General features: G+C 39.7%; 1 protein-coding gene across 2 annotated transcripts in view; it reads right to left on the reverse strand.

Annotated features, from left to right (window-relative positions):
* Positions 1 to 12,861, reverse strand: part of RAD54B (RAD54 homolog B) — a 142,932-nt gene extending 130,071 nt beyond the window's left edge. For both annotated transcript variants that reach the window (XM_077167218.1, XM_077167217.1), the window contains exon 1: positions 12,753 to 12,861. The gene's annotated coding sequence lies outside the window, so the exon portion shown is untranslated. The remainder of the gene's footprint in view (positions 1 to 12,752) is intronic.
* Positions 12,862 to 13,914: the final 1,053 nt, after the last annotated feature.

A 13,914-nucleotide genomic window follows, 5' to 3' on the forward strand; every position in this document is an offset into this window, starting at 1 on the left:
TTAAAAGAGAAGGCTAAGGTGTGTGGTGTTACTAAGGGTTCATTCATGAAGGTCTCCAGCAGTGGCCTGGTATAGGCCTTTGGTTAAGAGGCTGAAATTAGGAATCCAGGCCCGAAAGTAATTAGCTAATCCTAAAAAGGAAAGGAGCTCTAATTTGGATTTAGGTAATAAGGTGTTTTTAATGAGTTCTTGCCGTTTAGTGGTGATACCCTTGTGGGTGGGTGTGAGTGGTAAACCTAGGTAGGTGACCTGAGTTTGGAAGAACTGCCCTTTATCTTTGGAATCCTGATATCCTTTTTCCACAAGAAAATTGAGTAAAATGATGGTATGCTGTTGGGAGAGTGATAGAGAGGGGCTACACAATAAGAGGTCATCTACATATTGAAAAATACTGCTGGGGGTTAAATTTAGCTCGATGAGATCTATAGCTAAGACTTGCCCAAAAAGATGTGGGCTATCCCTAAATCCCTGGGGGAGAACCGTCCAGATTAGCTGTTGGGTTCAATGGGTTATTGGATGGGTCCACGTAAAAGCAAAGAGGTTCTGAGAGTTAGGTGAGAGAGGTATAGTAAAGAAAGCATCTTTAAGGTCCAGGACTGTGAAATGTGTGGTTGTTTGTGGATTTGCAATAGGAGAGTGCACAGGTTAGGGACAATAGGGGTGATAGGTATGGTAGCCTCATTAACTACTCTCAGATACTGGACTAGCTGATAAGTACCATTAGGTTTTTTAACCACTAAAATGGGAGCACTGGCAGGAGAGTTAGTGATCTTTAGGAGTCCTGCCACAAAGAGCCTATCTATAATTTGTTTAAGACCCAGAACTGCTTATTGAGTTAGGGGGTATTCTGACTTATTAGGTAAGTAATAGGGTGTTTTAAGGTGATCTGAACTGGAGTGTGGTGTTTGGTTACCTTGGGTTGTTCAGTGTCCCATATGGTAGAATTTATATGGGCTGTGAGAAGCAGAAAGGGGAGGTTTGGGGGAGGATTGAAGGTTTTTAAGGAGAGGAGCAGGACTAAATTTGAATGCAAATCTGGTTGTTGCAGAGTTATAATTGAGAGGTGCAGGACTGCATGTAACTTAAGTTAATATGTCTCTACTGAGTAGGGGAATAGGGCAGGAAGGTATTATTAGGAAAGGACGAGTAAAGGTGTGCTGGTCTAAAGTGGAAGTTAGGGGAGGGGTATTAGGTTTGGAATGTATTCCATCTACCCCATCAATAGAAATGGAGGAAGGAGAGACAGGTCCAGCAAATTCTGTTAATATGGAATAGGTGGCCGCAGTGTTTAAGAGAAAAGAGACTGGCTTACCTGCCACCACGATTGTTACCCTGGGTTCAGCCCCAGGGATGGGAAGTGTTGGGGCTTCAAAGCCCAGGCCTCATCAATCGTCTATAGCGAGTGTGAGAAGGTTGAAAATAGCAAAGTTTCCCTCAGGGTCCACGGCTGGGATGTGCATCCGGGGAGGGTGTCTTATCCCTGGGTTAGAGACTGATGGAAAACCCACCTTCCAATCCCTGCTCTGTTTGCACAGAGGATAGGGACCGAGAGGAGGTCGGGAATTAGGACAGGCCTTCTTTGCCACATTTAAAACAAGGTCCCCAGGGGGGACTTGGTATTGCTAGAGGGTCTTTCCTGAGGCTGACAGTTCTATAGAGCCATGGCTAGCATTAGAAATTTAGCCTGACCTCTCTTCTCCCATGCCTGTTCCTTTTTTTCCTCTTCCTGTTCATTGTTAAATACCCAGAAGGCTCCCTTAATTAGGTCCTACTATGGAGTTTGGGGCTGTCCTCTAGTTTTTAAAGCTTTCTGTTAATATCGGGGGCTGATTGAGATACGAAGTTGAGTATGAAGATACAGACAGCCAGACTTCCGGAGAAGATGGCGGCTTAGTAAGACGCGCGGATCTTAGTTCCTCCTCCAGAACAGCTACTAGGGGAGTAGAAACGATACAGAACAGGTCCCGGAGCCATGACAGAGATCAAAAAGACAGTGTACCCCATCCTGGAACGGCTGACTGGCTGAGAGAACTCGCTCCGGTGAGATCGCCGAGGGGCGTGGGCTTTCCCGGGCGGGGCGGGAAGGGGCCGGAGTCCCTCCCTTCCTCCTTCCCGGGCCAGCTGGCAGAATTGGGCAGGCGGTCCCCTCAAGCTGCGGCGGCTGGTGCCCCCACCACACGCGGCCCCCCGGACCAACTGAGAGAATTGGATCGGAAATCCCCAGGCCACGGAGAACGGTGACGGGGGGGATCCCTTCCAAACACGTGAGACAAACGTGTGCCACGAGCGCCACCTACTGGGCAGGATAAGGAAAACAGATGCCAGAGAATTCACAGAAAAGTCTTCCAAATTGTTGGGTCCAGCACCCAGGAAAATCTGACTAAATGCCCAGACGCCAGCAGAAGATAACGGATCACGCTCAAAAAATTGAAAATATGGCCCAGTCAAAGGAACAAACCAATAGTTCAAATGAGATACAAGAGCTGAGACAACTAATGCTGAATATACGAACAGAAATGGAAAACCTCTTCAAAAACGAAATCGATAAATTGAGGGAGGACATGAAGAAGATATGGGCTGAACAAAAGGAAGAAATAGAAAAACTGAAAAAACAAATCACAGAACTTATGGAAGTGAAGGATAAAGTAGAAAACATGGAAAAAACAATCGATACCTACAATGATAGATTTAAAGAGACAGAAGATAGAATTAGTGATTTGGAGGATGGAACATCTGAATTCCAAAAAGAAATAGAAACTATCCGGAAAAGAATGGAAAAATTTGAACAGGGTATCAGGGAACTCAAGGACAATATGAAGCGCACAAATATACGTGTTGTGGGTGTCCCAGAAGGAGAAGAGAAGGGAAAAGGAGGAGAAAAACTAATGGAAGAAATTATCACTGAAAATTTCCCAACTCTTATGAAAGACCTAAAATTACAGATCCGAGAAGTGCAGCGCACCCCAAAGAGATTAGACCCAAATAGGCATTCTCCAAGACACTTACTAGTTAGCATGTCAGAGGTCAAAGAGAAAGAGAGGATCTTGAAAGCAGCAAGAGAAAAACAATCCATCACATACAAGGGAAACCCAATAAGACTATGTGTAGATTTCTCAGCAGAAACCATGGAAGCTAGAAGACAGTGGGATGATATATTTAAATTACTAAAAGAGAAAAATTGCCAACCAAGAATCCTATATCCAGTAAAATTGTCCTCGAAAAATGAGGGAGAAATTAAAACATTCTCAGACAAAAAGTCACTGAGAGAATTTGTGACCACCTCTGCAAGAACTACTAAAGGGAGCACTAGAGTCAGATACAAAAAGACAGAAGAGAGAGGTATGGAGAAGAGGGTAGGAAGAAGGAAAGCCAGATATGATATATATAATACAAAAGGCAAAATGGTAGAGGAAAATATTATCCAAACAGTAATAACACTAAATGTTAATGGACTGAAATCCCCAATCAAAAGACATAGACTTGCAGAATGGATTAAAAAACAGGATCCTTCCATATGCTTTCTACAGGAAACACATCTTAGACCCAAAGATAAACATAGGTTGAAAGGTTGGGAAAAGATATTTCATGCAAATAACAACCAGAAAAGAGCAGGAGTGGCTATACTAATATCCAACAAATTAGACTTCAAATGTAAAACAGTTAAAAGAGACAAAGAAGGACACTATCTACTAATAAAAGGAACAATTAAACAAGAAGACATAACACTCATAAATATTTATGCACCGAACCAGAATGCCCCAAAATACGTGAGGAATACACTGCAAACACTGAAAAGGGAAACAGACACATATACCACAATAGTTGGAGACTTCAATTCACCACTCTCATCAATGGACAGAACATCTAGACAGAGGATCAATAAAGAACTAGAGAATCTGAATATTACTATAAATGAGCTAGGCTTAACAGACATTTATAGGACATTACATCCCACAACAGCAGGATACACCTTTTTCTCAAGTGCTCATGGATCATTCTCAAAGATAGACCATATGCTGGGTCACAAAGCAAGTCTTAACAAATTTAAAAAGATTGAAATCATACACAACACTTTCTCGGATCATAAAGGAATGAAGTTGGAAATCAATAATAGGCAGAGGGCCAGAAAATTCACAAATACCTGGAGGCTCAACAACACACTCTTAAACAACGAGTGGGTCAAGGAAGAAATTGCAAGAAAAATTAGTAAATGTCTCAAGGCGAATGAAAATGAAAACACAACATATCAAAATCTATGGGACGCAGCAAAGGCAGTGCTAAGAGGGAAATTTATTGCCCTAAATGCCTATATCAGAAAAGAAGAAAAGGCAAAAATTCAGGAATTAACTGTTGGAAGAATTGGAGAAAGAACAGCAAACTAATCCCAAAGCAAGCAAAAGGAAAGAAATAACAAAGATTAGAGCAGAAATAAATGAAATTGAAAACATGAAAACAATAGAGAAAATCAATAAGACCAGAAGTTGGTTCTATGAGAAAATCAATAAGATTGATGGGCCCTTAGCAAGATTGACAAAAAGAAGAAGAGAGAGGATGCAAATAAATAAGATCAGAAATGGAAGAGGAGACATAACCACTGACCTCACAGAAATAAAGGAGGTAATAACAGGATACTATGAACAACTTTACACTAATAAATACAACAATTTAGATGAAATGGACAGGTTCCTGGAAAGACATGAACAACCAACTTTGACTCAAGAAGAAATAGATGACCTCAACAAACCAATCACAAGTAAAGAAATTGAATTAGTCATTCAAAAGCTTCCTAAAAAGAAAAGTCCAGGACCAGACGGCTTCACATGTAAATTCTATCAAACATTCCAGAAAGAATTAGTACCAACTCTCCTCAAACTCTTAAAAAAAATCGAAGTGGAGGGAAAGCTGCCTAATTCATTCTATGAAGCCAACATCACCATCATACCAAAACCAGGCAAAGATATTACAAAAAAAGAAAAGTACAGACCAATCTCTCTAATGAATATAGATGCAAAAATCCTCAACAAAATTCTAGCAAATCGAATCCAACAACACATTAAAAGAATTAGACATCATGACCAAGTAGGATTCATCCCAGGGATGCAAGGATGGTTCAACATAAGAAAATCAATTAATGTAATACACCATATCAACAAATCAAAGCAGAAAAATCACATAATCATCTCAATTGACGCAGAGAAGGCGTTTGACAAGATTCAACATCCTTTTCTGTTGAAAACACTTCAAAAGATAGGTATACAAGGGAACTTCCTTAAAATGATAGAGGGAATATATGAAAACCCCACAGCTAATATCATCCTCAATGGGGAAAAATTGAAAACTTTCCCCCTAAGATCAGGAACAAGACAAGGATGTCCATTATCACCACTATTATTTAACATCGTGTTGGAGGTTCTAGCCAGAGCAATTAAACTAGAAGAAGAAATACAAGGCATCAAAATTGGAAAGGAAGAAGTAAAACTATCACTGTTTGCAGACGATATGATACTATACGTCGAAAACCCGGAAAAATTCACAACAAAACTACTAGAGCTAATAAATGAGTACAGCAAAGTAGCAGGTTACAAGATCAACATTCAAAAATCTGTAGCATTTCTATACACTAGCAATGAACAAGCTGAGGGGGAAATCAAGAAACGAATCCCATTTACAATTGCAACTAAAAGAATAAAGTACTTAGGAATAAATTTAACTAAAGAGACAAAAAACCTATACAAAGAAAACTACAAAAAACTGTTAAAAGACATCACAGAAGACCTAAATAGATGGAAGGGCATACCGTGTTCATGGATTGGAAGACTAAATATAGTTAAGATGTCAATCCTACCTAAATTGATTTACAGGTTCAATGCAATACCAATCAAAATCCCAACAACTTATTTTTCAGAAATAGAAAAACCAATAAGCAAATTACCTGGAAGGGCACGGTGCCCCGAATTGCTAAAAGTATCTTGAGGAAAAAAAACGAAGCTGGAGGTCTCACGCTGCCTGACTTTAAGGCATATTATGAAGCCACAGTGGTCAAAACAGCATGGTATTGGCATAAAGATAGACATATCGACCAATGGAATCGAACAGAGTGCTCAGATATAGACCCTCTCATCTATGGACATTTGATCTTTGATAAGGCAGTCAAGCTAACTCACCTGGGACAGAACAGTCTCTTCAATAAATGGTGCCTAGAGAACTGGATATCCATATGCAAAAGAATGAAAGAAGACCCGTATCTCACACCCTATACAAAAGTTAACTCAAAATGGATCAAAGATCTAAACATTAGGTCTAAGACCATAAAACAGTTAGAGGAAAATGTAGGGAGATATCTTATGAAACTTACAATTGGAGGCGGTTTTATGGAGCTTAAACCTAAAGCAAGAGCACTGAAGAAGGAAATAAATAAATGGGAGCTCCTCAAAATTAAACACTTTTGTGCATCAAAGAACTTCATCAAGAAAGTAGAAAGACAGCCTACACAATGGGAGAGAATATTTGGAAATGACATATCAGATAAAGGTCTAGTATTCAGAATTTATAAAGAGATTGTTCAACTCAACAACAACAAAAAGACAGCCAACCTAATTACAAAATGGGAAAAAGACTTGAACAGACACCTCAGAAGAGGAAATACAAATGGCCAAAAGGCACATGAAGAGATGCTCAATGTCCCTGGCCATTAGAGAAATGCAAATCAAAACCACAATGAGATATCATCTCACACCCACCAGAATCGCCATTATCAACAAAACAGAAAATGACAAGTGCTGGAGAGGATGCAGAGAAAGAGGCACACTTATCCACTGTTGGTGGGAATGTCAAATGGTGCAACCACTGTGGAAGGCAGTTTGGCGGTTCCTCAAAAAGCTGAATATAGAATTGCCATACGACCCAGCTATACCATTGCTAGGTATCTACTCAAAGGACTTAAGGGCAAAGACACAAACGGACATTTGCACACCAATGTTTATAGCAGCGTTATTTACAATTGCAAAGAGATGGAAACAGCCAAAATGTCCATCAACAGACGAGTGGCTAAACAAACTCTGGTATATACATATGATGGAATATTATGTAGCTTTAAGACAGAATAAACTTATGAAGCATGTAATAACATGGATGGACCTAGAGAACATTATGCTGAGTGAGTCTAGCCAAAAACTGAAGGACAAATACTGTATGGTGCCACAGATGTGAACCGACATTCGAGAATAAACTTGGAATATGTCATTGGTAACAGAGTCCAGCAGGAGTTAGAAACAGGGTAAGATAATGGGTAATTGGAGCTGAAGGGATACAGACTGTGCAACAGGACTGGATTCAAAAACTCAAAAATGGACAGCACAATAATACCTAATTGTAAAGTAATCATGTTAAAACACTGAATGAAGCTGCATCCGAGCTATAGGTTTTTGTTTCGTTTTGTTTTGTTTTGTTTTTACTATTATTGCTTTTATTTTTTTCTCTATATTAACATTCTATATGTTTTTCAGTTGTGTTGCTAGTTCTAAACTGATGCAAATGTACTAAGAAACGATGATCATGCATCTATGTGAGGATGTTAAGAATTACTGATTGCATATGTAGAATGGTATGATTTCTAAATGTTGGGTTAATTTCTTTTTTTCTGTTAATTAATAAAAAAAATGATTAGAGATCATGTATGTCATTGTAACTTGATGTTAAACTACTAGATAGACAATGCTAGAAATAAGTTTTGGTTTACCTTATGTGATAAATTCAAATTACTCCTGAACCAAAAGCTTAATGGGTAAACTTTAGGCATTTATTTTAAGTAAATTTATTTAAATTCATTGATTTGAATCATTTTGAAAAGAAGATAAACTTTATACTTTAAAATGAGTTTAGATTATGTGTAGCTAAAACTATGTTCTAATCATTTATGTCTCTTCTATATTTTGGATGAATACTCAGTGTGATAAAATATTCATTTCTGTACATGTTAGTCCACTTCACTATTAAGCTGGTAATTTATTACCTTATGTATAATGTTAAGACGGTGACTGATTTGTTCATAAATTTTTGCTCAGATCATTGAGAAGCATCATGGCATTTTATAAATCATGTTTTCATAGAAAAAATCAAGGCTAATAAAGGTATATACTAAGAATGGAAAAAAAAAAAAAAAAGATACAGACAGCCAGCTTCAGAGTTGGGATCTTGAGTACTGCCTCTGTAAGGTGACTCATGAAGACTGCCAGGTTTTCATAGGATTCTTGGGTTATTTCCTGAATTTTATCAGTTAACCACCTTAAGGATGGCCTTTTTCATACCTTCAATTAAGCAAGTAAGAAAACGTGCCATTTTCGCTAAGTCTGGAGAATGGGGTTGACAGTTTCATTCCAGAGGTATGGGAACAACTGCTATAAGGGCCAGCTGGATTGGTGGGGTTTTGGATATGGAGGCTATCAGTGTATGCTATGGCTGCAGCTAGATTTAGCCCTTCTCTCTTCTAGGGTGCTGGATAAAGTGGCAATTACCTAAGTATAATTATAAATTAGATTATAGGTTAGATTAAGGGTCTGAGTTAGTTATTGAAATTCCTTAGTGAACTTGATAGGGTTGGCCTAAAAGGACCCAAGTATTGTTTAATTTGCCCTAGGTCTGAGAGAGAGAAGGGGGCATGTACCCACATGACGCCCTCTGGTTCTGCTACTTTGCTGAGGGGTAGGATGGGTTGGGAAGAAATGCGGGTTCTTGAATGCATGTGTTGTGGTGAGTCTAGGGGTTAGGCATGGAGGAGTCGGGAGTTGAGGTAGGAGGAGAGGAAAAAAAGGAAGGATAGCAGCACAGGGTGTTGCCTAGGAGCTAAAGGAGCTGAAGGAGGTGAAGGAAGAGATTCAGTAGGGTCCAGATCCACTACAACCTCCAGATGGGTCCCTGGACCAGATAAGTACTGAAATGCAGAGGGGCCAGCCTCTCCAGGACATTAACTAGTTCCATCCCCCTATCCCATATTATTGACAGCCCCTTCCAACATGAAAAAGTCAGAATGGCCATAGCCCAAATACTCCTAAAGAGTGAGAGATCAAAGGTGATGCTGGAGTTATACAAAGAAGGTAGGATGTAACAAATGAGTATGAGTGCTGAATCAGTATATTGATATTTCTTTTCATCTCCAGTACCTTAGAGCAGCTAGAAGTAAAACCTTAAACCGTGGAATCGTAACCCATACCAAACTTTGTTTCTGCTCTATAACTAATTGTTGCAATGTACTCTAAAATCTATTGCTTTTTTGTATATGTTATTTTTCACAAAAAAAGAAAAAGAGAGAAAGAAGAGTATAATAGAGAGGATAGGATTTAACAAATGAATATAACTGCTGAATTAATATATTGATATTCCTTTGGGTCTCCAGTGTCTTGTAGCAACTAGAAGAAAAAATTTAAAAATCATGAACTGTGAACCATACCAAACTTTATAATCTGATGTATAACTACTCTTTAAAATGTATTTTGAAATTTAGTGCTTTTTCATATATATATTTTTTACAATAAAAAAAGAAAAACAAGGATTTAGCAAATGAGTATGACTGCTGAATCACTATACTGATATTTCTTTTAGTCTCCGGTATCTTGGAGGAGTTAGAAGGAAAAAATTGAAATTGCAGAACTGTAAACCATACCAAGTTCTGAAATCTGTTCTGTAGGTACTTGTTAGAATGCACTTTGAAATATATTGCCTTTTTGTATGTATGTTATGTCACAATAAAAAATAGAAAAAAAAGAGTAATAATAAGACTCAAGGATTAGACTGTAGTTTAAATGAAGCTGATGAGTCTGCTTAAACTAATACTACATAGCATGAATTAAAATATTACCTACACATAAGTAAATCAGAATGGGCCTTAATCCTATTACTGGTGGCCTTATGGGGAAGGCCACAGAAAGAGAATTCATAGGGAGCAGCCCAAAGCTAGAATCAGCAAAACTCGGAAGAGAGAGGAGAAAATGCCTCTATGATCATTGTCATATGATAAAAAAGCCAAGGAACCACAAGACTGCTAAGAGGCCAGAAGATATTAACCCCAGGAGGAATCAAGCCTTCTAAGACTCAGAAACCATGATCCAAAAAATTGCTGTTGTTAAGCCACCCCATTATATGCTATTTGTTTTGGTAGCTAGGATACTAAAATTCTAGACAAATAAGAGTAGCTAGAAAAGTCCACTGTAGAAATAAAGGAAACCTAAGTCTAATTCTGATTCTGCTACTTAAAGGGTGCTTAACTTTGGGCAAGCTATTTAGTCTCAGGACCCCAATTCCCTCACTGGTAAAGAGAACGAGTAGGTGGCTAAGATTTCTTTCAACATCAAATCAGCATCCTAAACCCTTCTACACCCAATACATGATTTCTATTTTTTCTACCCTGTACACATTCTACAAGATAAATGTATCCTATAAACTAGTTTTAAAAATAATATATTTGAGGATGTAGGCATACGAGAATGTAGGCATTTGAGTGTCTATTTAAAAATAATTAATTTGAGAGCACAAACTAGTTTTAAAATAATGTATTTGATAGAGTCAAGAGGCTACTCTGGAGGTTGCTCTTACACAAGCTTCAGTTAGACATTGCTACCTATTATAACTTGCCACCCCAACCAGGACCATTCCAGTCAATCCTACAGAACACCTAGGGCAATATGTAGATTCCACAAGGGTTCCATGCACTAGTATAACTTTCCAGAAACCTATGACCTCCAGATGGGTCCCTGGACTAGATACGTCCTGAAACCTAGAGGGCCCAGCCTCTCCAGAACATAGATAATTCCATCTCCATATTAGTGACAGACCCTTACAACATGAAAAATTTAGAATGGCCATAGCTCAAACAAGAAAGATCAAAGGTGATGGTGGAGTTAGATAGAAAAGATAGGATTTAACAAATGAACATGATTGTTGAATCATTAAACTGATATCTCTTTTAGTCTCCAGTATCTTGCAGCAGCTAAAAGTAAAAACCTAAAATTGTGGAATCGTAACCTATACCAAACTCTGAAATATGTCCTACAACCAACTGCACTGTGCTTCGAAATTTATTGCATTTTTATATATATGTTATTTTTCACAAAAAAGAAAAAAAAAGTCAATTGTGATGATAAAAAAATATTTATGTCTTCTAGCCTCCTAGATTCTGGAGCAGCTAGAAGGGAAAATCTGAGCAGATCATATGGTAGCCGATGACAAACTCTAGGATCTGTCCTGTAACTACTTGTTGAAAGAGTGCTTTGAAAACTATTGATTTTTCTTTTTTTGCTTTGTATATTATACAATAAAAAAAATTTAAACAATAATAATAAATAATGTATTTGAGAATGTAGACAAATGCGAGCGGTCATTAAGAAAACAGACTCTGGAGCCAGCATGCCTGGGCTTGAATTCTAGCTTTGTCACTTACTAGCTATATGATCTTTGGCATCCATCAATCTATTTGCCAACACATTTCAAAGTAAACTGTAGACATATGTACATTTCCCCTTAAATACTTCAGCACCCTTCTTGCTATTTGGGCTCTTTTCCCAGGCTCTGGAAATAAAGGGCATGTGGCAGCCCTACTTTGACAGCAATAGACCAACATCTACCAGCTTCTGTGCTTCCAAGGAATATGGCAGCACGCTAATAGTTACAACACATCAGAAAGTATGAAGTTCTTGACATTAAAGTGGAGTAATTAAAAGCAACACTTTGGAGGCTATTACCTAAATATAAATTTGGACTAATGCTTCCTAGCAATATCTTGAACGATTTCATTAACCTCTTTGTGCCTGTTTCCTCGTCTTCAAAAGGCAGTACAATAATCATACTTACTCATAGGATTGTTGGATCAAACGACCTATGTAAAACACTTAGAAAAGAGCCTGACACACACTCATTGATATCTGTAATATCACTATCTATTATTATTATTATTAGGTGTTTAATACTAAGGTCCTATTAGTAGAGGTGGTGGAGGTCTGTGAAGGGGGTATAGTAAAGGATGTACTTCAACAAAGAGGATCATAACCAGAAACTAGAGCTTTGTTTAGGCTCTGAAGGGGAAGGGTGCAACAATCTCTCCTGTAAGATGAAAGAATGCAAATAAAACACCATTAAGAACCAGCAACAGATGTCTTGTTTCTGTTTTTCACCTTGCAACTACGTTAGATAGTAGTTATTTTACTTGAAGGCTAAGTTGGTCCTTTGTGCAGTCCTGGTGTAGCTTACAAAATCCTCCATAAAATAAACAATTTTTTTTTTAATCATTAAAAAGCGCTGACCAGTGAAGCGGTAGAAGCCCCTAGAGAAGCTGCTAAATCTTATGCATCGTTTGCATGACTTATTACCATCCAGGGCACTCAGAGCCTTCACGTCCAGGCCCTGAGGAACTAGTTTCACAGTACAGGAGGGCACAGGTTATTCCTGGGAGAAAAAACCCACACGCCCTGCGCGCCTGCACCCCAGAGCAAGCAAGCACCAGTGGACAGAGCACCACAACCCGGAACGTCCTCTCTCGGCGGCCTCCCCACCACAAACCGCTCTTCCATTCCCCCAGTCGGCCGCGGGCAAGGCCTTCACATTTCAGGTCGCGGCCGCTCCAGACCCGGCAGCAGAGACAGCCTAGCCCGAATCCTGCCTCCTGTCTGCCTGCTTTGGGGGGGGGGGGGGCTGAGCGGCACCTCTCCACGCACAGAACCCGAAGAAGCTCACAGGCTGTCGCAGCCTCCCATCCAGAGACTCACCCGCGAGAAATCAACACAACCCGGAGTCCAGCGTACTCCAGCCGCGGGTAGGCAGCGAACCCCTCCCCACCTGAGGAACTCAAGGCTCCCGCCTCGACGCAGCCAATCGTGACGAGACTGCTGCGCCTGCGCACTGCCTCTCCGCGGCAGCGTCTGGTTGGGCGAGAAGATTGGGTCGCTTCATCGCGTCACTGCGCCTGTGTCTTTGCGCTTCTCTTAAGCCGCTGCCGAGTAGAATTTAGTTCTGAATCGATTCTAGAAAGTATGTATTTGGTTCCTGCTGTGTGCCACGCACTGATATGGATGCTGAGGCTACAGACTGCACAATGTACGTGTATGTGGACATATGTTTGATACATTATAATTCCGTGTGTGAAGTAAACTAATGAAAGGCGTGCATCGCAGAGTAAACTACCCCGTGTAGTTTATTCATTAATTTTTTTTAAGAAAATGTCGATTTAGTGCCGCCTGCAAGATACTTTCCAAATCCTGTATTAGATTCTAGGGATATAAAGATGAGTAAGTGATTATTGTAATATCAAAAATGGCGTTCCTCCTCAAGACTTGGGAAGGTATTAAAGGATTTTAAGCAGGGAAGTGACTTCATTCCATGATAATTTACTGAGCACCCCTCAAGTGGCAGGTAATGGCACATTCTGTCAGCTGTGAGAAATGTGGAGTTAGAGAGGCAATATCGAAGGGAGTGAGAGCAGTTAGATGGTCATTCCTTACATTTTATCCAACTGTTTTGAATGGGAACCCCCCCCCCACACACACACACACACACAGAGTTCTTGGAAAAATGGAGACTTCAACCAAGGGCGGGCACCATGAGGGTTCTTGACTCAATCACAGGAAAGAATTTAAGGACTTGTCAGTGTGTACAGCCAAATAGCTTAATAGCTCAACGCCAGAGAACCCCAGGAGTTCTAGGCTAGATGACATAGAGCTCCAGGAATTCTCTGCTTGATGCCAGAGAGTTGCGACATTTCTCAGAGAAGTCTAGACCCGGACCAGGAACTGACGCCATGAAGTTTCTTGACTTGGCCACAGGAAACTCAGCTGTAGGAAAGAACTCAAGGACCGGTCATTGTGTACAATGAAAGAATCCAAAGACTAGCCAGTGTGTACACCTCAAAACTTTAATGTATAGTGAAGGTAG

The sequence above is a fragment of the Tamandua tetradactyla genome, chromosome 6 (genome assembly GCF_023851605.1).
Source record: "Tamandua tetradactyla isolate mTamTet1 chromosome 6, mTamTet1.pri, whole genome shotgun sequence".
NCBI lineage: Eukaryota > Metazoa > Chordata > Mammalia > Pilosa > Myrmecophagidae > Tamandua > Tamandua tetradactyla.